At 31.0% G+C, this 23,602-nt stretch overlaps 1 long non-coding RNA gene across 1 annotated transcript; it reads left to right on the top strand.

The window, feature by feature from the left end:
* The first annotated feature begins 2,521 nt into the window (after positions 1-2,521).
* LOC112497722 (uncharacterized) lies at positions 2,522-3,602 on the top strand. The gene is made up of 2 exons (XR_003064657.2): positions 2,522-2,801; positions 3,329-3,602. It is a non-coding gene; the product is annotated as an uncharacterized LOC112497722 (long non-coding RNA).
* The last annotated feature ends 20,000 nt before the right edge of the window (positions 3,603-23,602 follow it).

Below are 23,602 nucleotides of genomic sequence, written 5' to 3'. Positions count from 1 at the left end.
AGGTGAGCATTGCAAGCCAACAATTACGGGTAATAATATCAATAGCGCGGCAACAGTCAGGGCCAATATCAGCCTGACTATTATTTCAACTCCATTAACACATTCCAACACTCCGTTAGGCCTTCGCTAACTTCGAGTCTTGTTGTAAGATCATAGTCTGGTTTCATATTGTTGTTGAGGCGATCATTCCAGCTGGTTGCATTTGCAATATTTTCCATGATCAGGCAAGTGAGGGCCAAAATGAAAAACACATGTTTTAGAGCCATTGTTATTTTCTGTTCTTTTATGTTGTATTTATGTTTACGTGGGATATCATATTTTTTGTTGCTATTTATAAATTAAGGTGCGGCAAAGGAGAAGAGTGATTAAACATATTTATAAATTATTGCTTAATTTATGATCAAGAAGGTTTCAATTAGAGAAGATAGTGGGTCTTTTGATGAGAAGATAGTGAGTCTTTTGATGAACTGTTACATATTGATTGTGTAATAACAATCAAATTAATTATGAGAAGATGAAAAACCAAATTTGAAAGAAAATTTATCTATTTATTAGATAATAGAGAATATACAAAGATGAGAAATGATGATGCCACATCACCTCTTATAATCCCAACTTTATATAAATATATAGATAGATATAGATTGTTCGCATGCCAAGCGCATGTGCGGATGGTTACTTTCGGCTTTTGGGATTAGTTTCCTAAGTGTTTCTTTTTCTTCTTTTTTTCCTTTTTATTTTTAATTAATGCATTCTTTTCTAACCTATGCTCGAGCATGCAAAGTCTTAGTTCTACCCTATTTGGGTGGTGTTATGGATATGAATTATCTGCCATGTGAAATTGAACAAACTATAAAATGTAATTAATAAACGAATTAATAGGAGAAAATTTAAATTTTCATAAATATATTTTAAGTACTTTGATGGACTGAATACCACTCAATACAATTTTTCAATTGCTAAATAATAATATTTCAGATATATTATTATTGGTAGTAATGCTAGTTTAAGTACTAACTTACAGAATTTAAACTTAAAAATTAGGAGCATAACGGACCTTACATTCCCTAAATTATGTAAACACAACTACCACTTTCTTCTAAATCAAAATAAACTATATAAAAACTCAAAATACATAAATAAAAAAAATAAAAGATAAATTATAAAAAAAATAAAGATAAATTAAGTATAAAATTATCTAAAACTTATTTTTTGGAAGATCATATTAGGTAGCTTTGTGTTTGTATGTTATTGGAGAGACTTGAAGAAGTTGAAATCTTATTCGATTTGATAATCGTAAGAATCCAGCACTGTGTGTTGTCTCAACTTGCCAATTTTATATCACTGGTGTTTTCAAACTTTTATCTAAGTTTTGTGCACTTTGGCAAAGAGTGGGATCTTTTTTTTCTTCCAGTGTCAGAGCTTCTTGATGTCGCCCTTGTGATGTTTTAATAATCTGGGACATTAATGAAAAGTGAAAAATATTAATTTATCAATGAACCCTAAAAATAAAATAAAAATTAATGTAATTATTATTTTTATTTTTTAAGGCAAATTTAGTTAGTTAATATTTTTTTTATTAATGCTCTAAGATTGTTATAAGAGTATTATTTGTCACATGTATACTTCAACCAATTATCTTAATATTCATACACTTGTGACAAAAAGTGAATAGATAAGAAACAATGCTCCAAGCACCAAAACTCTTTCACAGCACATATAAAGATGAGCAGTCAATTATATTAAAACATTTAAACCTTTGGGAGGGATATTAAACTATAAAATTATTCTTTGCATCTATGTTTAACAAAATATATTTGTCACAAAAGTACATTTATTCAAAATTATTTTAAATATATAAAATGTTCTCCTTCATCTAATCATCTACATACATGGTAACCCTTTTTTTTTTCTTAAAAAAAGAGCAAAATTTCATTAAACAAAACATATATAAACACATTCCATTTTAGCATCAGCATGAGTAATAATAGAGGTACAATCTCTTATATAAATTTGTATTGTAAAATTGACGTGTTAGGATTAAATTAGCTAAATTAAATATCTCTTGATTCACATGATATACTTTTAATGAATTTATGTTACATTAATTTATATAGAACAAGTTCGTATAAGAATTTGTAACTATATTGTTACTTTTTTGACATAATACACAATAAAATTATAGAAAGTTTCTTACAATAAACAACTGGTTGAACTGTTTTGATCTTGTTGAAGACATGGAGGATGAGGGTAGTAGCGAAGAAACTTGTGAGCTGGGACGAGCTACTTTTCGCTAAGTTTTATTGAAGTCCTTTTGTTTATATTTATTATAATGTTATCATAAATCTTTTTATTATTACAGCAATATCTTAATCTTTATTTTATGGTTCTTAATTTATCCATTTTAAGAATGTGTGGAAGTGATTGATCTATTGGTAAGTTGTAGTTGGGATTTTGTTAGATGGGCGGGTCGCCCATGATGGGCCAACCCAACCCAACCGCACATGGTAAGCAGTTACCATGTGCGGTTATGGGGAGATTGAAGAAAGTTGATTTTAAATCAACTTCCCATGTTAGTTTCCATAGAGTTAAAAAAATTTCCAAAAGAATTAACGCAGTGAATGAAAAAAAAAAAAAAAGAGCATCGTTGCTTCTCCTAGTCTTCTTGATGAGGAAATAAGAACATTGTCCAACTCAATAGAAAAAGGCATATATACTGTGATCCGAGAAAGATTTCCGCTTGTGATTTCTTTCCGGCCATTAACGTGATCCAACATTCAATTATTCCTCTACTTAAAAAGGTATGGCTTCTAGAATCTTTTTTTATATTTCCAGCATTGGTATCAAAGCTTGTTTTTGCCTTGGATTCGTACAAATGGTTAAGTTTATTTCATGAAAATGCATGAATTTATATGTTAATTATTTTTCATGAAATACATGATCTGATGGCTGTTAAGTTTATGTTTTAGAGTGCTAGAATTATTGTAAAAATTCTGGAATTAAAAGGGTTTAGTTTGTATAAACTATAATAAAACATGAAACCTAAAATTTTATTTGTTCATATCTTTTGATCTAGGCAATATGATGTTGTGAGTGATATATTATTGGAAAGATCTTTTTGAGAGCTTTCTAAGGATATGTGATTTGTTAAAAAGGGACTTAAAACGAGAAAGTTATGGTCAAAATATGAATTTGGTCGCATTAAGGTTACAAAATTTCAGAAACCTTGATTTTTGAGAAGATGACGAACAGTACCAGAATTGGTTTTTTTATGATTCCGACTTATTTTGACCTCCGATTGAAAATCTAAAGCCACGATTGGAATTAGGATGAAAAATCGAGTTGGATGATGCCGAACCAGACGTCATCGGAGCTGCGAAAGGCGGCGCGTAGGTCCCAAACTCTGACTATGTGTGTGGGGGAGTGCATGATCTTGTATAACTATAGCGCTCACTGTAGCATACTATAGCACTCACTGTAGCAAGCATGAAACGCAAGCGCCTGACTATGCATGCGGGATAATGTGTCCAGATTAATATTTTCTGTGTATCTTGCTATCTAAGACTCCGATTTTAGTGCCATTTGCGCTGTTTGATCCGAAATTTAATTTTCTATTTATTTTTAACATAAAATCAAAGTTTTAATTTTGTTAATTTTGAAAAAAAAAATCGGATCAAATATATATTATCTCATGGATGAACATTATACATTAATAAATATTTCACTCTAGTAAAAGCTCAAAAAGATTTTTTCATGGAAATTGGATGAAATTTGATTATATCTCATGTTTAATCATTTGTTAACAATCACTAATATGAATTTTGTGTTATTTGTCTTAGATGCCTCCCGTTAGAAAATTGTGGATAAGGAAGATGGGTTAATGAAATATAGAGCTTGGTTTGCACCTATTGATCTAATTGAGACTAATACTGACTTATCTCATGAAGAACTTGTGAAGAGAATGGAGAATTATAAGGTGGACCCTAATCGTTTTATGTGTATGAATGTAGAAGACATATATGGCGTCTTTATGCACTTAATGTGTGGAAGAGCAAACACTAAGTATACAGACCGATATAATTATCAACAGGTCCTCATCAATTCCTTACTCGATGATGATAACACGCTTGTCTTTAACACTTATATCTTAAAGGAGATTGGGAATCTCTCGAGCAAATATCATTTGCTGAATTGTAAAATTGAGCTAATGCGAGAGCATCGTCTTGCTTAAAAAATGAGGTGAACCTCAGTACTTAACATTCACACGAACCTTTGGAATGGTAGACAAGCTAGTCGCCTTGGTAGAAGACAGAAATTATGGTGTGAGAAAACCATAAATAGAATCATCAAGAAGGAACAATGGTTTTTATGTGGAGATACACATGAGTATAAGTTAAATGAAAAAGTCACGAAAAACAAAGAATATTTTAAGAACATGTAGTAGAATCTATATATTAGTTTAATTATGTTTGGTCATCTCTTTCGTTTGTTAATTTTTATTCACTTTGTTGGTTGATCAATATGTAGCTATGTTTTTAATTGAATTTTTACATTAGTAGTTGCTTAACTCAATATATGCTTTTACGATGTCTCATGCATTATTTTATTGAGTGGGAGTTATAATCAAATTGAATTTAATGAATTCAAGATTAGAACTGATAATTTTGCACATTAAAATCAAATTAATGATGAATAATAAATGGAATTGGATGATAATTGGAAGCTTCGACGACCTTTTGAATTCAATCTTGATATTAATTTATCATTTTTTTCTTTATATTTGTGGCAAAATTAATTGTTTGTATGCAATTATTAAATCCCTTTATTGATTGTATTTTGAATTATCTTTGTGTCAAAAGAAAGTTAAGATGGCATCTGCATCTAAGAACATTGCGACTGAGTTGAATAAGGGTGAGAAGCTAAATTGTGACAATTATGATATTTGGCACCGTAAGATTCAGTACATCCTTGAAGAGCAAGAATCTTTGAAGAATAAGAGACTCTAGAAGCTCTCAACAACACTTTAGCTTAGCTTGAACATGACAATACTGCTCAACACATGCGGGATCTTGAGGCTTACCAAGCCCCAAAAAAAAAAAAGAATAGCAACGATCGCATAACGATGTTGAGCAGCATGCAAGATGATCTTATGCTAGAAGTATGAAACTGCTTAAGAGATGTGGCTCGCTCTGAAAGATAAGTTTGGTGGCACTTCGACTATTAAGTTAAGAAGGCTTACCATCAAGTTGGATTCTTATCGAAAGTGCCAGAATTATACTGTGAAGCAGCATCTGAGGGAGATGTCAAACATGATTCACGAACTTAAGGCTGCTGGACATATTCTGACTGGTGAACAACAAGTCCAGGCGGTAATAAGATCTCTACTTGATTCCTAGGGACACATAAAGGTGAATATGACTCACAATAAAAGTATCAAAACTTTCAATAATATAGAACATCACCTAGAACTGAAAGCATAGCGCCTTGAGGCATATAAGCTTTCTGATCATGTTTATATAGCTGAGTCAAGTTCGTGCAAAGCTTTAGGCTTCAAGCGCAAAATGGGTCATAAGTATAACCAGAAGGGTAAGAGATCTTATCCTAATCAAAAGAAGCCAGATGCTAAAAAGCACCCAAGGGGTAGGTGTACAAGTAAGAAAAACGGCAAATCCAAGATGAAATGCTACAATTGTAGAAAGTTAGGTCACTTTGCTCGTGAGTACACTGAGCCAAAAAAAAGGTGAGACCCAACTCCACTTTATTAAATTATACGTTAGTTACGAGTTTTGTACTCCTAACTAATTCTCGTCCTATGTGGACTATAGACCTAGGAGCAACAGACTATATACCTCGTGATCGAGATGCATTTGTAAAGTATCGTTAAATTAGTTAAGAGACTAGATGAATATACGTGGGCAACAACTCTAAAGTTGAAGCAAAACGAATAGGCACCTGCAAATTGACTTTGCGTGGTGGACGTATTCTTTTGTTACACTTTGTCCTATATGCACTGGAGATTTGACAAACTTGGTTTCTGCTCTTGTTCTTCTTGAATTAGGATATAATTTAAACTTTCATGGTGTTTGTTTGGAGATTTTCTTAAATTCAGTCCTTATTGGAACTGGACAATTGGTTAATGGTTTCATTGTGTTAAATACCATGCTTGATAGTTCAAGTTATGATAATAGTTTTTTTTTTCATATGTTACTTCTTCAAGTAATAATGAGATAGATGATATTACTTGACATGCTAAATTAAGTCACATAGGACAAGAAAGAATGCATAGACTTGCGAGAGAGGGCATGTTGGGTCCACTCACCAAGGTTGAATTGCCCATATATGAAAATTTTCTGGCTGGAAAAACAACTAGAAAGCCATTTGGCAAAGGAATTAAAGTTGAAAAACCATTGCGGTTAATCCATTCTGACAATGAATGTAAGGGCTAAACATGGAGCCTCATATTTTATCACATTCATTGATGATTATTCACGTTTCGGTCATATTTACTTGATTTCTAATAAATCAAAAGTATTAGATTACTTTAGATTATATTTGAACATGGTAAATAATCAACTAGATAGCAATGTTAAAGTCCTAAGGACTAACCGAGGACGTGAATACCTTTCAGAACATTTCAAAGAACTGTGTAATGAAAAAGGAATAAATAGACAGCTGATTATTCCTAGAACTCCGCAACAAAATGGTGTAACAGAAATAAGAAATAGAACTTTATTGAAAATGGTTAGGTCAATGATGACACAATCAAATCTTCCAATATCATATTGGGGAGATGCTTTGTTAAGTTCTACCTATATACTTAACCGAGTTCCTTCAAAATCACTCAATTTCACACCATATGAGTTATGGATAAGTAAGAGACCTGACATATCTCATAACTCCACCCAGAAGTGTGGGAAACTGGGAGCTAGGAGTAAAATGTGTATCTTTAATAGATACTCAGAACATTCCAAAGGATATATGTTCATTGGTGAACATGAAAGTGGAACTATGATTGAACTGAAATCACCAGATGTCAATTTTTTAGAAAATGAATTTTTTAGCATTGGAGAAATTGATAAGGATTTTTAATTTTATGAATTAAAAGATCTAAATGAGGTTATCACTTCTAATATTGGTGTTGGCATTAGTGCTAATCCTTTGGGGATTACTACTCTGAGTGGGAGTGATGGGAACCATCAAGGGAATACCATTAAAGCTTCAAGTGATCCTTTGCACATTCATTGAGGCCCAATTACAAGAGCTAGAGCAAAAAAGATGTAAGCTACTGAAAATAGATTATTTGAGAAAATATGGACTGAAAATGCAATTCAAGATGCAAGACATGATGAGTTGGGCTTGGAGAGAAGATGTTGCATTATGGGCATTATTCAAGCTGTTGGGCAGCCAAATACACAATTTTGGTTAAATGCGAAAATGGTAAATTTAGAATAAAATCGGTATTGATTGAGTTGGAATTAATGTGTAAACTATATACCGTTGGAAAGATAATTAAGTTAACTTTCCAATGCAATTTACAGAGCTGGATTTGGATTTTTTTAGAAGGTGTTATGACTAAGTTATTACAGCTTGTTTAGGCTTAGGAATTCAAACAATTCCTTTATTTATTCAATTTCATTTATTTGTTTTGTTTCACGTTTGCCAATGTGTTAGGTAAGTCTACGATCAATGATGATGAGTTAGCATTAAGTTTATCAGTGGCTAACATTAATAATGGTGGGTTAGTGAAGACTTTTGAAACCTCTTTTGACAAACCTATACTTGGAGAGTTATTTCAATGTTTTCATTTGTATTTTTAGGATCGTGAGTTTCTATTAGCCTATTTAAACTCAGCAACCTTGCAATGTAAGACAATTAGAGATGAATATTATTTTGAATTTGAAAGATCATTCTTTCTTTAGTTCTTTTGAGAACTGGTGAACTTATCAAGAATTTGCATTCTTGTAGCGTTCCAAAGTAGACTTATCACTCACTTTCTCATCTAAATCTTGAGTGTAGTGCCAATATCCTTCTTTATACCTCTGGTTTATGTTTTCTTAAACATTGGGTCAAGGTTTTTGTTTCGATTAAATCTGTTTAGAACTTTCTTGAGAAATTGAAATTTCAAATTAAGTGTGTGTTTCAAAGTTTCATTGTGAGGTTCGCATCATTTGGTATAAAAGCCTAGTTTCTAATCAAGTTTGAATGTCTTATTTCTTTTGATTATCAAGAAGAAAAAAAAAGCATACAAGAAAAAAAAATCAAGATTGCAAAAGGATTCAGGTCTTCCTACTTTCATCAAATTGAATTTTAGTTATTCATTTTCCTTGACTTTGTTTACATATAATATCAATTGTGTTCCTTTGTTTGCTTGTTTTCTTTTCCTCAATTTCCTTTTTCGTTCTTTGTGTCCTCTTAGTTCATTTTCTTTTTTTTAGTGTGCTGGTTTGTCATATTTGGTGTGCCACCTGGGGTTATCTTGATTTTGTTTATTCATTTCAATAAAGAACTGAAAGTGAGAATTAAGTGTGGTAAAAGGCAAAAGCGTGTCAGATCATTAGAGGGTAAAAACCAATTTGTGTGATAAACACGAGAGTTAAATGACAACAAATTGAGTGAAACACGTGAGGGAGTGTTGTGAGGTCTTTTTGCTAACATTCTTTTTAGATCACATATATGTCAAAATATCAAGAACCTATGGACCAATAATCATGCTGAAATCCATGCAACAACAATTTGAGCTCGTGAATATGATGTTTGGGGAGATCCATGAAAAATTAGAGAGGCAAGACATAGCCATTGCCAATCTACAAAGGGGGCAACAACTAATAGCTCCTAATGAAAGTAATCAAAGGCGCGCTCTCATAAGAGAAGAAGATAGCGATGACCTAGATAATTTTGATGACTAGGCCACCGTTTATTAGCTTATATGGGTATAAAATGATAATTTTAATGATAATAAATCACTTGTTTTGGATAAATAAGAAATTACACATTATGTTTTTGAAACAAGAAAATGATTTTATGAAATTGATTGTTTTCAAGTTTATGGTTTAAATTGAAAAGTTTTGAGAACTTTGAAATCAACAAGTATTGTTTTAAATTTTGGAAATAGACCTATTTGTAAAGTTTTATACAGATTTAGGCTATAGTATAATTATAGAAAGTTTTGAGGTAAAATTGTAATTTTAGAAAATAACTTTTTCATTGTAGCAAGTGACTAACCGAATTACCAAAGCGGCATACTGGTTATCAAGCAGAAGCTCACTGGAGTAAAAGTGGCTAATCGGAAAATGAAAAGCGGCAAACAGGATATGCAAAAATTCAAATCCTTGACTATAACAGTAATATCAAGTGGCAAACTAGTTAACATAAAATGGCAAGCCGGTTATCACCAGAAAGTCAATAACGGTTAGTTTTCTTCTTCAACTATAAAATGGCTTAAATCAAATTCAAATGAAATAGAGACAACTACTATTATTATTAAGCAATCCTCTGCAATTTGAGCATAAAATTTGTGTATTCATTTCATTCATTCACACATTTAGCTTTTATTTGTAATCAAACACATTGTGTAAGAGAAATTTATTTGTAATCTTTTTTGTAAAATCAAGTTGAGTGATTGTAAGTATTGAGACACACTTGGGTTAAGAGATTGTGGATAATCTCTTGTTGTAAAGATCTATTGACACCTTGAAAGTTAATTGTAAGAGTTATTGAAGCCTTGGAGGCTTGCTTAGTGAAATCCTTAAGCTTGGTGAGCTTGGAGGCGTGGACGTAGGCACGGCTGGCTGAACCACGTAAAAATCGTGTGTTTACTCTCTCTTACCTTATCTCTTTATTTTTCATTGCACATTAATTTGTTTATTTAAAATTTGGTTGCTTTGTTTAAATTGCATTAATTTTTAATTACTTAAATTTTTAGAATCCCAACTCACCCCCCTCTTGGATTGCCTACTTGGTATTTCAATTGGTATTAGAGTAAGGTGCTCTTATTTAGACTTAACCGTCTAGAGTTAAAGATCAGTGGCAACTCAAAATGATTATATATTTAGGGAAGGACAGTACATCACTAGACCACCATATTTTGATGGAAATGATTACCCGTATTGAAAAATTATGATGAGAATTTACTTGCAAGTTTTAGATTATGAGATTTGAGCAATCGTTAATGATGATAATTTCCTGCCGACTACTAAAAATAAAGAGGGGGAAGAAATTTCAAAACCTTCTAGTCAATGGAATGAGTTGGAAAAGAGAAAAACTCCTCCAAATTCCAAAGTTATAAAGCTTCTCTAAATTCCATAGAGTTTCTAGTTGTGAAAATGCTCATGAAATTTGGAATAAACTTAAAGTTGCTTATGAGGGTACAAACCAAGTGAAAAAATCTAAAATCAGTAGGTATACTAAACAATATGAGTTGTTCCAAATGAAACAAAATAAAAGTGTCCATTCCATGTATGCTAGATTTATGGATATAGTAAACACTCTATGAGCACTTGGTAAGACATTTTCAAATAGAGAGAAGGTAAAAAAAATTATTAGGTCATTACCAAAGGAATGGAGACCTAAGAGAATTGTCATTAAGGAAGCCAAAGATTTAAATACTTTACTTATTGATGATTTAATTAGCTCTCTTATTTCTTATGAAGAGAATTTGACAGCTGAAAGAGGAGATGAAGATAAAAAGAAGAAAAACATTACCTTGAGAGCTAAAAAATCTGAAAGTGATTTCGAGGATGAAGAAATAGCTATGATGGCCAAAAAATTCATGATGTTTTTCAAGAAATTCGGTGAGCGAAGAGAATTCAAAAGGAGAAAAAGGAAGTAATAATATACTATGAATTCAAGAAGCCTGACCATATAAGGTCGTAGTGCCCACTTTTGAACAAATTCAAGAAGAAAGTCATGGTGGCTACTTGGGACGATAGTATTGTCTAAAATTGTCTATAATTTAGTGCTACAATTATGTACCCATCAGTTTTTTTTTTCCTCTACTACTTAATTTAAGTAAAATTGTCAAATTTCTTCTTATTTTTGTCAAAGGATTTCATTCTGGCATATATGGTGTTTTATTATAACATAAGTTTTTTTTATATGAATAGAAATGGTCCATCAACATGAGATTCGAGTTTAGAGTTTTTCCAACTTACCAAACATTATTTATTGAAAAAAAATTTTCTATTTTTGCCTCTAAAAATTTAACCGTTATTGAGTTGTATGTTGATTTCCTTGATTTTCAAGGGTTGTAGGGGTAGTTTTCTAAACGTTGAAGTCTGAAGAAATTGATTACTGTTTAACAATTTAATATAACTATAAATATTAATAAATTTGAATAATATTAATTTGAAATTAATAATAATATAATAATGATATAAAATATTATTACATTAACTACAATTCATGTTGCACCAAAGATGATATTGAATTACAACTTAATGCAATATACCATAATGTAGTGCAATTGATGTAATATAATACAATCTGCCAAACCCACCCTTAGGCTATGTTTGGCATGCAACATTGCATAACACTATTTCATGGGCCCAGCATTGGTTGAACTAGCATATGGTTAACAATTGAAATAAAATGCATTGAACAGCATTAGCTAAAGCCTTAATGCAACTTTTGCCATATTATCAAGTCATGTGCCCCCCTCGTGTATAAGTTGTATTGCTGACTTTCAAAATCACAAAAAATTATTTAATCATTTAAAACATGCTTAATTTATTTACTATTAGTTTATGGAATAATATATGCCAAAAATATTGTCCATTGCTGGCCACCACAATCCAACACTGACGATATGATTTTACTATCCTTTAACATCAGTTTTGGTTCTAACAAAATCCTTATTATTGGACCTACTCAATGGTCTATGTAATACCATAAATGAAGCTTCCACTCACTGTAGATCTACGATTGAAGTTTTTGAATCCTAAAACCTTGGCTGTATATTTGCAACAATAGGAAACTCTGTTTCCAATAAGACATGCACCGTTGTGTAGATCTAATGATTGAAGATTCTAACGGCATTAAAATTGACATAAAAAAGATACCTAAATATGAATGCTGGTGGCAGTTCATGGTGGCTCACGGTGGCTGATGGTGAGTAATTTTTTTATTTAGAAATTTAAATAATAAATTTAACAAATGTAAGATTATAGACTTTTAAGATATTTATGATCATCAAAAACTGATTTACTATAAATAATAATATAAAATATTATTATATATAATACCATACAATACAACACCAAACATTATACAATACTAATAGAATATAATGCTAATGTAATACACCCTGCATTAGTTAACGTAATACATTATAATACAATATAATGTGTCAAATGCACCCTTAAAGTTTTAGTTAAATAAAAATCATGCTTTCAATGGTGGTCGCAATTCTCTATTATTATTTTCAATTATTTGTTAATTGTGGGCCCCAGCATGCTTCTCTTTTTTTTTTCTTCTCTTTTTCATTTCTTTCAAGGGTGTGATTAAGTTACAGTTTATGTAATTTATATCTAATTTAAAAGTTATACCTAATAACTCAAGAAATGTATTCAATCAAATAACACTCGGGTTATTAGTGGTAGCTCATGGGTTGATATAAGTTAGTGTAACTTAGAATGATCCTTCTTTTAATGATTGAACTTAATCAGATGGTTAGATAATATTAAAGGGAGATTCTTCAGTTTCTTCTCTACTGAAATTAATATGTGTTATTTATCACTCAGTTTTTTTAGAATATCAAAAAGTCTTGTTGGTATCAAAAAATGGGTAAATAAATTATCTACTTGATAATTTATCTTGAGAATATAAACTATATTTATTATAAGAAAAAAGTTTTAAAAAATTCAACAAATATATTTCATTATCTTTTTATTTACACTAAAATAAATATTTCTTATTTTTAGTACTTAAATTTATATTCCAATTTATATTTATATGATTTATTTAATTTATAATAAATATAAATAAATTATATTTGAAAATAAGTGTAATAATATAAATTTGTGATACAAAAGAGTTATTGACTACCATATAAACAATAAGAAAATAAATAGTATATATTGATTTTAATAGAAAAAATTGATAATCTTTCTTCACTAAAAATAAATATCTATAAAATATTACAATATATAAGTCGCAAATGAATCTATTGCACTCTATATCTAGTTATTTTCTTCATGACATTTGAGATTAGTTATCATTTGAGACGTCTAGTATTATTATTATTATTATTATTATTTTAATATAATGTAGGAAGGACTAGTAGAAAAAGAATTTAAAAATTGTAAGAACTTGATGTGACACACACAACTAGTCTCAAATCCAGTGGCTCACACATATGAATATGCCCCTCTCCTCCAAGCCATAAAGGATCTCCTCAAGCAAGATTGGCACATCACCGTTCGACATGTTTATCATGAAGCAAATCATGCTACTGATTTCTTGGCGAATTATGCTCTCTCTACTCCTTTGGGCTTTCGTATTTTTCATAACCCCCCTCTTAGTTTGGCCTCTATTATCACTCATGACATATATATAATAGCTTATCACTGTCTAATTTTATTCTATTTCTTTTTAGAACCCCTTTATATATATATAAAAAAAAAAAACTTGATGTGACACAACAAAACACAATACAACAACAATTTTTTTTTTTAAAAAAGGAACAACGTGCTTTCTTTTTTAAAAGAAAATCCCAAAAAATTTAAAAAGTGTCAAGTGAAAAACAATGAATCAGTGACATACATAGGGGAGCCTTTAAGTTACAATAATTGTAACATACATCTCTTATGTGAACCACACAAAATTATAGAACCCACAATTTGTGTGGTTCACATGAGAGATGTATGTTACAATTATTGTAACTTAGCATTTGCCTATACATAGATAGGTGGCTTTGAACGTGTAAGTATGTGTCGAAGTGATTGATGCGTTGGACTGGCTACTGCCGCCACACCGCTCAATGAATGGTTAATTGTAAACCTAGGATGTTTGGTGAAAATATTGTATTGAAATAAAACTTATTTTGGACCCACAAAATAATTTTATAATCTCACGAAAATTTATCCCATGACCCCAATGGATTGATTTGTTGCGATAATTGTATTTTAAGAATTAAGTAAAGGGTGAATCATATTTGATTATTTGTATAACAACCTTTTAGTTTATGTAAAATAACTAGTACAAGAAAGAAAGTAGTGTATATAAACTACGATCCACCAATTTTATTTGTGTTATAGATATGTTCTTCATACCACTTTCACAGCACCTAAATTAAATATCAAATTTCATGCAAATTAACTAACAATTAATAAAACAGTTAATTTCATGGAGATTAACTAACAATTAATAAAAACTAAATTTCACGGAAATAATAAGGAGGAAAAAAGGACTAGTAAAGTTTTTGGATAGAGCGTAAAAAATCAGAGGGAATGAATATTGCAAAGAGTGCAAATTAGCGAAGAACCAAAAGCAAAGAGTTTTGGGAACACTAGGATTTTAGTGCCAATTTTATTTATTTGGGTTCCTAAGCTATTATTTAATTAAACGGCGTGGTATGGATTGTGGTCTCCGCTTTGTTCGCTTTGTCAAAATTTTTACTGTGAGGAGACGGCCTTTCATTAATGTTTCAATTGTTCTCTTGCCAAGCGTATTTGGGGATGGTTATTTTCGGCCTTTGGGATTAGGCTCCTAAGTATTTCTTTTTCTTTTTTTTAATTAATGCATTCTTTTCTAACCCCTGCTCAAGCCTGCTACTCTCAGTTTTGCAATATTTGAGCGGAGTTTTACTTGCATGAATTGTCTACAACGAGAAATTGAACAAAATAGAAAATGTGAGTAATGAATTAAATCGAGAAAATTTAAATTTTCATAAATATTTTTTAGAACTTTAAGGAGCTAAATATATCGCAACACAATTTATTAATTGTCAAAAAATAATATTTCAAACCTATTATTATTGGTGGTAATATTAATTTAAATACTAACTTACAGAACTTAAACCTAAAAATTAAGAATATAATTGACCTCACGCTCCTTAAATTATGTAAATGCAAATACTGCTTTCTTTTAAATAAAAGTAAACTACATAGTAACTCAAAAGAAATAGATTAAAAAGATAATCAGAAAAAAATAAAGATAATTTAAGAATAAAATTATCCAAAACTTACTTTTTCGAAAATCATATGAGGTGGCTTTGCGTTTGTATGTTAGTGGGGAGATTTGAAGAATGCAAAATCTTGTTCGATTTGAATTCAAACTCTTTGTGGGTCCTAGCAAAGAGTGGGATCTTGTGTTTGCTTTTGGGTTCACAACTTCTTGGTGTCGCCCTCCTAATATTTTGACTGTTATTTTGTGAGTTCCACCTGTGCCTTGGACAATAGTCCATTCTGATGGTATGTCTCATAGTAATCCTCTTACGGAAAATATATGATATTGATTGTGTATTGAACTCGGGTTAAGTATATAAAATTTGAATAAATCAATTCTTTAATTAATTTTTAGGTTCAATTAAGTTCATAGACTTTTATATCATATTAGAGCCAAACTCATGCATGAGTAGACCCACACTATCTTACCACATGATAATGACTAATTAAAGAGATTGTTACGAAACATATATTACATCGACTGAGTATTAAACTTGGATTAAATTATGATTTAGTTGTTAGGAAAAATATACCACATTAACTAAGTATTGAATTTATATTTTAATTTATTTGTTTTGCTTTTATGAGAAGTAAGGCTTACTACGTGCTTAACTAAATGTCATTCTCTCTTTTCTTTTTAATAAAATCATCCCTCGTGGTGGTGAGCTTTATATATATACATTTGTGTGTGTGTCTATATATATATATATATATATACACACACACGCATATAATATATACACACACACACACACACACACCAGGGCTAGCCTCAAGTATAAACTTTTCGAACCTGAATGTTGTGGGCCATAATCAACCCAAATAAGGTCTTTCCCATTTCTACTAAATCTAATAGCTGGTCTATCTTTGTGCGTATCCGATAATTGTTGATCATTTTCTTTGAGAACTTGCGTGGCCAACTCCGAACCAAACGCACATTCTGGGCCCGTAAGTTTGAGCCCACTTGGAAAATAACCGGTATCGGACCGGTTTTAAGTGGTAAAGATTTCCAACGACGGGCCATGGCCGTGGCCCTGGTGGCAGCTTCAGTGTGAGCTTTTGGTAAAGCTTGTAGGATAGGAAGATGAAGAGCTATAATGGTTGTTTCATGGGAAAGCGTCAGGCATACAATATATATACCTCGTACCAAGAGGCCTGTGAAAGTGTCGAAACATAAATTAATAATAAATTACATACAAAATTCATTTAGGGACCAATAGAAATAAATAAATAAATAAAATAAATATAGATATGTGTATACATAATTAAATTTAATATAATCATCAGTTATATTATATAATATTAGATAAATTCAAAAGTGGTGATTTCAACAACACGATAAATATTGGATGATCGATAAATTTTTGGAATGTTTACAAAATAAATCATCATTAATGCCTTGTTTGGGGATTTCTCGAATTAATGGTGGACAAAAAACTTAGTTGACGACTATTTGAGATCTAGGTGCGTGCGAGCATTGATTTCTTACAGACAATGTTTGTTGAAATGAGCGGCAGATACTCTGACCACATCAGCCCCATCATTGTGGTGTCAAATGCAAATACGTTGTTGATTTTGGAGAAGCTCGCAAAAAGACACCTTTTTCTAGCTGAGAATCCGATTTTTTTTTTAAACTGAGCTTAGAATCCGATATTAATAGGAACAAAACGACAGCCTTTCCTCTCTTTTATTTTCTTTTTTCTTTTTATTTTTGAGAAAATACTCTTTTCACCCCTAAGATTTGATGCAATAGCTCATTTCATCTTTACTATTTAAATAATAGTTCATTTCGTCCCTATTTTTTAAGCAATAGCCCAAAATATTTGTTTATTAATTTAATGTTATTATGTTGTATAATTCATTGAGGGTAAAATAGAATTTCTAAATAATGATAAATTATTTTAAAATAAACTCTCAAACACAAATAAAAAAAAATCTAACTTTAAGGATAACTTAATAAATAAACAAAAATAACATTAAATAATATGTAAAATATATATTTAGGACCAAAAAACATAAATTTCATAGGTACTAGAGTAATTTTTTTTAATCCTATAGCTTATCCTTAACTTTACTATGGTTAAGATAAATAAATAAATAATCAATCAGTATTATTATTCTATCAAAAGTAATTATAGACTCCTTCATTTACTTAAAAAATATGCTATAAATACTTAACAACAAATATTTAAAAATATTACAAAATAAAATACACTGTATTAGATTGTTTTTTTTTTAATCTTTTAGCTTATTCTTGACCTTACTATAGACAATGATTTCGTATTGAAAAGAATTATTATTATTATTATTATTATTATTTAGTTGACTTCATTAAAAAAAATTATGAACACACACACATACATTTTGTTTTTTTTTAAAAAATATTTTAAAAAGCTTTGCATTTATTTAACTGAAAATCCTATTTTGCCCTCAATAAATTATAGAGTAAATTAATTCTAACTTCACGGAAGGGTATTTTGGGCTATTGTTTGAAAAATAAGAATGAAACGAGCTATTGTTTAATAAGTAGGGATGAAATGATCTATTATATCAAACTATAGGGATGAAAAAAGCTTTTTCCCTTTATTTTTTAGACGAGTAACGTTAGAACTAATGAAGTATAACAATTTTGTATAAATGAATATGTATAAATTAATGTGACATGAAGAGATTAATTGTATAAAATCATTATAAGTTTACATAATTAAAAAATAATTATGATCATTTTTCAATTAATCTCTTCGTCTCACATCAATATATATATATATATATATATATATATATAACTCGTACTAGAATCGTAGTGAACAAAATAGTGCATATAAAATAGAACATCAATAAATGAATATTTGATAAATTAATAACGTTGATCAATCATTAATTATTTTAGTCCCGGCGTGGGGCAATGTATTATATTAATAATCTTGCTAAATGCATAAGATAATATATTTTTTAAATCATTTAGGGACCAATAGAAATATAAATTAATAATCAAATACAAAAAATACGTATAATAAATAACATATAAAATTCATATTTTTAAGGAGTTTTTTTTTTATTGACAACTTTAATTTTCTCAATTCAATTCTTTTTCAAAATATACATTCTATAACCGATGTATGTATAGAACTCATGTTCTATATAAGCATCTAAAATACTTTATCTTCTAGGGTGTTAAATTTGAAAAATATGTATAAATTTTATATTAATTTATATATAATACACTTACATTAATTTTTTTTTCTTTGCACATGTTCATATCATTTGTTAATATTAATTTTTTTGTACGTAAATGATAACTTTGAAATTCATATATGAATCTTGGTCAAAGGAATACTTACCAAGATAACACAGGTAATTGCTATGTAGAACTCTTCTTAAATTAATAAATATTAATTTATCAATAAATTAATTAGTTATTCATTTATTGATAAATAAATAGCCTCTCTAAAATAATATTTATTCTTAGTCCCAACAATATTATTTCATAAAGATTTTATTATACCAAGATGACACAAGTATTTAATTTATATAAAATTCATCTCAAATTAACAAATAGTTATTTACCGTAAGTTAATAAATTATTTATTTACCGTAAGTTAATAAATTATTTATTAACAAATAGTTATTTATTGTAAGTTAATAAATTATTTATTTATCAATATTAAATAAAATCATTAAAATAAGATTTTTTTAATCCTAAGCAATATTATTTTATAGAGGTTTTACTGATTGAGGTTCAAGTGGGTAGAATACAATTTTCTAATTTTGTGAATTTCTTTAATAGCTTACAGTTTGTAGTCTACTGGGAGTTTGGCACTCTAAATTCACACATTTATAGTAAAGTCAAAAAATCTAGTGATACTAGCTCAAGAATTTACTCTCGTTAAAATTATTTAGAGAAAATAACAATTGATGATATTATTTAACATATTGAAAATAATTATTGAATTAATAATATAAACTTAAGAGAAATCTCAACTCTCAATCCATTTTATGAGTATAATATAACTATTACGTATTTTTTCAAGAAAAACAAAAAGAGCAATCATGAAGAGTTTGAACTAGTGCTCTCGAAAATGTTGAGAGCGCTCCACCGAATAGGTTTTTGATGACTTGAGTCCATGTTATCTGCAACAAAGATAAAAAGTCCGTAAATTAGAAATGTATATGCGTTGTGAATGTAGCTCTCGACCACCAGTTGAGATTATGTGGTGTGTTTTACACCTATTAACTCAAAGGGTGTGTTGCACACTTCATGTTGTAACAACAATCAAACTCTTGCCACTTTTCAACATTTCAACGATGCAAGCTTAGTTATAAATAGGTGGCAATATCTTTTGTAATCTTCATTCCATCAATAACGTGATGCCAAGTGCGTTGAAGCTTAGATTCCTTATTTAGCTTGTCTATTATCATTTTGTCACCTGTAACTTCATATGATTTATATTACTTGCATCAATATTTGGATACTTCCCAATTTGATTCACAATACGTTATCAGCATGACTATGCTCTATGCTATGCTCTATTATAGAAAGTGTTATGTTCCCTTATATCTTAAATCTTTATTTTATATGTTTATTTAGTAAAACTATTCTTACAAGTATGTTCTATAGTTGTCATTAAAGTGGATTTTCTATATCAGAAAATAAGACATGGTTGCTGTTTATTTTACTCTATTGATTTTTATGATATTGTTGTTATACTACTGCAATATGTCTAACCTTAGCAAACTTGAATTTGTTGCCTTGGACATTTTCGATGAAAACTACCTATACTGAATCCTCGATGTTTAGATCCACCTAGATGCTATGGGCATTGGTGATACAATTAAAGGTAGAAATAATACATGTCCTCGAGATCATGCTAAAGCTGTGATTTTGCTTTGCCACAACCTCCATCAAGCATTGAAATGTGAATACCTCACTGTAAAGGATCCATATGTTCTTTCAAATGAGAGGTATGACCACTTGGAGTAAATATATGAGCCTTCGACTACGAGACTTCAGGACAATCGATGAATACAATTTTGCTCTGTTTAGTTACTTCACAATTAAGATTGCGAGGTGATAGGATCACTAATGAAGGCATGAGAAAACATTCACGACTTCTCATGCCTCAAATATGCTGCTACAACAACAATATCGAGCATGAGAGTACAAGAGTATTCAGAACTAATTTAATATCTTCTTGTATTGTAGCCGAGAAGAAGAACGACCTCTTAATGAAGAATCGTCAATCTTGCCCAACTAGTGACGTAGCAATCCCGAAGAAAATGTTATTACAAGTAACCAGAGTAGTAACCAATCACATGATCCTGGTCATTGCTGCTACTGAGGTAGAATTAATTACCAACATCATAGTAGTTATAGTAAGAATGCATCAAACCATCGGAAATGAAGTCGTGAAGAAGGAAATTATGATCGGGACAAAAATAAAGAAATCATCTGTCACAGTTGTGGAATAAAGGAACATTTTGGACATGAATATAATACACGTGAACATCTTTTAGAGCCATACCAAGCATTTTTAAAAGTCAAAAGAAAGACATGGAGGAATTTTTGTGTTGATTCAATACATCAGGATGCCTTAGACTTCTTTGAAGATAAAGATTAAAGGATCAACTACACAATTGGATGAGATATCCAGACCAATCGAAGACCTACGTATATCGTTTTTATTCACTTTTATAATAATGCTTGCTAAGTTTTTTCTTTATTCAACGTTCTTATTATATCATATCTAATCTATGTGTTCTTTGCTTGAAAGGACAATGGAAGTATTTAAAACATCTAATAATAGGTGATACACTTTGATACACTTACGTATATTTTACGGGCTGTCACTTTGATAAGACAAGTTTTCCTTCATTAGTGTTGAGTTTGAACACAACAGAAGCCAAAAAGAAACTCCAAGAATGAAGTAAAGAATCGAGAAATCACTTGCAAGATCATAAACCAGATCTTGAACACCAGCACAAGACACCACAATTCAAAGGGAAATTTAGCACTTTTTTATTACTCAAAGTGATTACAAATTTGTCAAGCCTTGTAGAAGAAATCACAAGCTTTACAAAGAATTCAGAACCACTCAAATTGAATGAAAAACGAAAGAGAAATGTAATTGGTAACAGATGCCACGAACCAACTCTGTTTATAAAGCAAACACTGAGGATTCCCAGAAGCTGCTCAACAAACATAACGAACTATTAAACACGTCAGCATCGAAGTTGCACATCGACCCTCAAACTTAAGTCAATCTGCACAAAAGTCACATAAGTCTTAACTCTTTGCATTTAACCCCCTAAAACGGAAACTGATTCTTCACAATCTCCACCTTGCAGACTTGATTCAGTTTGATTCTTAATCATAAAAGCTGCTTCAAAAAACCTTTTTAAGCACACAGCCTTTAAGCACACAGCTTATTACTCGATTACACAAAGTAATCACTACAAGTTTGCCATGATTCCCATCAAGTTTACACAAAACTTGAACTTAGCAGTGGGAACCACTTTTGTAAGAGCATCAGCAGGATTTACATCAATGTGTATTTTGGTCACTAACACAGCGCCTTTAGATACTTCATCTCTAATGAAATGGAGCCTCACATCAATGTGCTTAGTCCTCTCATGATAGATTTGATTTTTAATGAGGTGGATGGCACTTTGATTATCACAGAAGATGGTTAAAATCTTTTGTTTCAACCAAAGTTCATTCAAAATCCCACTAAGCCATTTTCCCTCTTTTACTGCCTCTGTTGCAGCAACAAACTCAGCCTCTGTAGAAGACAAAGTAACCACAGATTGAAGAGTTGCTTTCCAACTGATCAGACAGCCATTCACCATGAACAAGCAGCCTGAGATTGATTTCCTCCCATCCAAATCACCTGCAAAATCTGAGTCTACATATCCCACTATACTATTCTCATCTTGTTTTGACCTTCCATACATCAAACCATGATCAGGAGTACCTCTAAGGTATCTCATAATCCATTTCACAGCATCCCAGTGCTCCTTTCCAGGATCACTCATGAATCTGCTAACAAGACTAACAACATAAGCAATATCAGCCCTAGTACATACCATTGTGTACATGAGGCTCCCAATTGCCTGAGCATATGGAACTTCACTCATCATAGACTTATCTTGATTTCTGACAGGAGCTTGCACTTTTGAAAGTTTGAACTGAGATCCTAGTGGTGTCTGAACAGACTTTGCATCCAGCATATCAAATCTGTCAAGAACCTTTAGAATGTACCTCTCTTGACTGACAAATAGAGTTCCAGCTGCTCTATCCCTTATAACGTCCATCCCAAGAATCCTCTTAGCACATCCCAGATCATTCATTTCAAATTCTGCATTCAACAGGTCTTTGAGCTTCTTGATCTCACTTCTATCCTTGCTAGCAAGTAGCATATCATTAACATACAGCAGAAGGTAAACAGCTCCACCTGAACTTGAGCTTCCAGAGTAAACACAGCTATCATATTTGCTTCTGAGATAGCCATTGGAGATCATGAACTCATCAAATCTCCTGTACCATTGTCTTGGAGACTGCTTTAGTCCATAGAGAGACTTGTTTAAATGACAAACATGATATTCTTTTCCTTTGATTTCAAAACCCTCCGGTTGTGTCATCAGAATTTCTTCCTCAAGCTTCCCATGTAGAAAAGTTGTCTTCACATCCATCTGATCAAGCTCCATATCAGTCAGAGCTACCATTGACAGTAGCATCCTTATGGAACTATGTTTAACCACAGGTGAAAAAACCTTAGTGAAATCCACACCTTCTTTTTGTGTGAAACCTCTAGCAACTAATCTAACCTTGAATCTTGAAGCTTCAGCTCTTGGAATTCCTTTTTTTCTTTTGAAAATCCATTTACAACTTACCAACCTTCTGTTGCCTAGATTTTGAACAAGAGTCTAAGTCTTGTTCTTGATTAAGGAATCCATTTCTTCTTCCATAACTTTGATCCAGTTACTATTGTCACTACCTCTCACAGCTTCTTTGTAGCTTGCTGGTTCTTCAATAGCTATTTCCTCTGCATTGTTAAGGGCATAAGCTATCATCCCAGCATATACATATCTGGAAGGTGGTTTTGTCTCCTTTCTTGCTCTATCCCTTGCTAGTTGATAATCTTGCAGCTCAGCCACTGAAGTTCTTAAATCATTCACTTCAGACCTTTCTTGAAGATCTTATGTAGCACTCATATCTTGATCCCCTCTGTCACTGCTACTGGATGACTCCACCTCAATTCTGGAATCCTTCCCTATTGCAGCTTCCTTCATTGATTCATCAGTATAAGGGCTGAAGTCAAAGACAGTAGAGTCCTTGTCCTCCAGCATAAATTCATCATGAAATGTAACATCTCTACTGATGATACATTTATGAGTGGCATCACACCATACCTTATACCCTTTAACCCCCTCAGGATATCCCA

Source organism: Citrus sinensis, chromosome 5 (genome assembly GCF_022201045.2).
Source record: "Citrus sinensis cultivar Valencia sweet orange chromosome 5, DVS_A1.0, whole genome shotgun sequence".
Taxonomy (NCBI): domain Eukaryota; kingdom Viridiplantae; phylum Streptophyta; class Magnoliopsida; order Sapindales; family Rutaceae; genus Citrus; species Citrus sinensis.
Note: the sequence above shows the minus strand (reverse complement) of the source record. Positions and strands in the feature narration are given on the sequence as shown.